Source organism: Chrysochloris asiatica, unplaced genomic scaffold, assembly GCF_000296735.1.
Source record: "Chrysochloris asiatica unplaced genomic scaffold, ChrAsi1.0 scaffold00069, whole genome shotgun sequence".
NCBI classification, from domain to species: Eukaryota; Metazoa; Chordata; class Mammalia; order Afrosoricida; family Chrysochloridae; genus Chrysochloris; species Chrysochloris asiatica.
Window position 1 is genome coordinate 2,251,525 of NW_006408587.1, and position 3,427 is coordinate 2,254,951.

Sequence of the window (3,427 nt, forward strand, 5' to 3'; positions counted from 1 at the left end):
ACCAGCACAGGTAAAGGGGCGGGCAGGCGCGGCGCGGGGCGGAGGGACGCAGTGTTGCTTGGACGCTGAGCCAGTGGCCGCTGAGCCTGGAGCCGCGGCGTTTCCTTGACCGCCCAGCGGAGCGCTAGGATCCCTCTGCCCTTGCTGCAGACGGGGTTTTATGGCGTGTGTTCGCGCGCGTGTGTGAGAGTGTGTCGGCTGTGGGTGGGTGTGTGTGCATACGAACCGAGCCGGCCTGCAGGAGGCGAGGCTGCCCTAGCCTCCCTTACCAACCAGTTGACCGAGCCCTGGGAGGGAAGTTGCTGCAGCAGCCCGGGCCGCCTGCCCTACTGTCCCTGGGCCAGGTCAGTGTTCCCTGGGGCACGTGCAACGCGCAGTGCCGGAGGCCCGATGCCGCCCAAATGACACGTAGGAGGCCCTCGGTTACCTGGGTCTGGGTGAGAGCACGGGAAGGCTTACTAGGGTGCTAAAAATGCCCCCCAAGCCGCGTCCTGATGGGCGTGGACCACCGGGTGGTCCTGGAGCCTTAAGGCTACCAGCTGCTATGGTCTCCGAGCTCTGCCTCTTCTAGTTTCTCCCGGAGGATTCGGTCGTCCCTTCTGGGCTGAGGACTTTTGACTTAACTTTCTGTCCAGATAACAAACATGCTGAGCAAGTAGCAACTGGGATATGTAAGGCAAGGGAGGAACCTGGCTTTGAATTGTTGGTTTTGTAATCGACGGCTCTTTGGTCTGTGTAGGACTAGTCTGCTGTGAATGGATTCGAAGTTTATTCTTGTTTTTCTATACTGCCATCTGGCCTTTGATGTGTAATAGTGACAGCGTCCAAGAGTTGTTGCTTTGTAGATTGGGGCCGGGGAAATCTTTGTGCTCCTTCTTTCTGTTGAGATCTGTAGGTTTTTCCTAAATGTGGGTTTTCATTGAGTGCTAGCTTGTTACAGTTTCACTATGAATACCTTGCTTCCCATTAGAATAGATCGAGTACATATGTAACTGTAGTTATTCCACCAAAATCCTCTATTCCTTTGAGCTCTTAACAGTCTGTGTGTTTCATCTATTTGCCTAAGAGTTATTTGCCAAGTTTAAGCATAACTGTGAAGAGAAAGGTCTGTGATTCAGAGCCTGCAATTTTGGTGAAAGAGAGTCTGAACTTGGAAAACTGCCAAGTTCTTATAAGAAGGTATTCCCTTGTCAGAGAGGAGTGATCCTCCAAGGATAAAGGGTGCATATTAGAGTTACGTTTGCTTGGATCACACTACAATTTAGATGATATTTAAACCCACAGACACCACACACACACACTGACATACTGCCATGTAGTGTCTGCTCTTCATTCTCCAAATCAGGGTAGGAATGAGCACATTTGACTCTAAGGCAAATTTATGATTTATGATCAGCCTTGTAAGTGTGTTTAAGGCTATACAGTTCACTTGATAACAGCTTAATTTAAGTGTAAAAACAGAGAACAAGGGAATTGGTAACATGGATCTAAAAGGCTGGGACTGCCTTGTCATAATTTGAGTTCGTGAGTTGTTGTTGTGAAGTGCCGTCGAGTTGATTTTGACACATAGTGACCCTGTATAGGGTTTCCAAGAAACATCTGGTGACATTGAACCGCCAACCTTTCAGCTCAAACTTTTTGCTTTGCAGTCTGGCGCATTAACCCACAGCGCAGGTCAGCTAATCTTGCTCAGTCTTGATTTGTTTTTTTCATCAGGAAAATGAAAGGGTTTGGTGATCTTGACTGTTCCTTTTAGCCCCTCCCCACGTAACTGGAAAGTGATGGATGATTACCCCATGTTAGTACAGTTGGGAGAGTGTGAGTGAATGCAGGGAAATGTGAAAGATTTGGTCTGAAAGGGAAGTGAGGGCAGGAGGGAAAGGCTGTGGAAGGATACCTGGAAGGGAAGGGCCATGACTAGGAGCTGATTTTTTTCTACTCTTTCTTTCCTTCTCTAGACGGTCATCAGTAATCCTTTCCCCCTTGGCATTCATCTTCCATTACTTTCATTATTTAAAATGTGTGAGCCTTGAAATTGGCAAAAAGTCAAGATGCTCCTGGCCTGACCTCTTTTAGGTATCACCTACCCAACTTCCTTTTCACATCACTGCTTCTCTGGGGTCTGCGGCTGCCCAGAGCTGTGTGCATTGAGTATGGATATCAGTATCTCTGTTAATGATGTGGTAGGGGTGAGGGTGACAGAGGTGGCAAAATGAGTGGCAGCCCTTTCAACAACTGCATCTTTAAACTTATTTTTGAAAACTTTTTATTGTGAATTAAGTGAAGGTTTACAGACAAGATCATCAGTTTTACATTGAACAAATCACACTTTGTTTCATCTCAATGACTACAGTCTCCTCCCACCAACAACAGTTATTCTGCTTCCACCCTGTGGTTTCTATTTGCATTCCACACACCTTTCCATCCCTTCTCAACTTTGTCCTTAAGGAAATGTTGCCCTTTTGGTTTTGATGATTGATCATTCCACAGTAAGCATGCCTTACTAGTGTTGTTGTCCCCCCTATATACCTAACTTCCTGCTTGGCTGAAAATTGAACCATAAAGGTGAGTTCCTTTCCAAACCCCAAGGGTGGTCAAGGGCCCTAGTCTCAGGTTCCTCCAGTCTCTTTCTGACTAAGAAAACTGGTCTTTACAACAACAACAAAAAAGAGGTCCCATTCAGAGCAGTTGGTAGTGGGAGCCGGGCACTATTTAGTCTACTTCTGTTCTCAAAGTCCTGGAGACGGATGTTCACATGCACTAATTGACTTCAAGCCTCTTCACTTCTCATCACTCTAGTTTCTCCTACACATGGAGAGACTAAAAGCTGCACCTTAGGCTGCCATCCATGATTTTCAAGATCCCAGAATTTTGTCTTTGTGGTCAGTGTTATACCAACTTACCATGGTGTCCTCTGAGTTTATGGTTCTGAGCCCCCAAGGCCCAGCAACTCATTGCCTTAAGATGTTTGATAAGATCTAAGAAGAAACTTCTATTTTTACTTGAAGCTGGTTGTTTCCAAGGTCGGTATTTCAAACCTACCAGCCACTCCTCTGAAACCCTATACTGGGTTGCTATGAGTTGGAATTGACTCAAAAGCACTTAACAATAACAAGTTGTTTTCCAAAAGTGTAATTTAATTTCCATTATACCATGTTGTTGTTGTTGTTGTGTGCCATGGAGTCGGTTCCGACTCTTAGCGACTCTACACAGGGTTTCCGAGGCTGTAAATCTTTACGGGAGCAGACCGCCTCATTTTTCTCCCGCGGAACCGCTGGTAGTTTCGAACTGCTGACCTTGCGGCTCGCAGCCCGATTCGTAACCACTACACTACCAGAGCTCCTTTCCATTATACCGCAGTTTATTCAAATTTTTACTTTTGTTAGATCTGGTTAGAAAATTCAAAGAAAGTAAAATCTCACTTGCT

At 46.3% G+C, this 3,427-nt stretch overlaps 1 protein-coding gene across 1 annotated transcript in view; it reads left to right on the forward strand.

Moving 5' to 3' along the window:
• Positions 1–232: 232 nt before the first annotated feature.
• LOC102830724 (lysophosphatidic acid receptor 1-like) overlaps positions 233–3,427 on the forward strand; it is a 223,045-nt gene continuing 219,850 nt past the window's right edge. The window contains exon 1 of the mRNA XM_006864675.1: positions 233–344. The gene's annotated coding sequence lies outside the window, so the exon portion shown is untranslated. The remainder of the gene's footprint in view (positions 345–3,427) is intronic.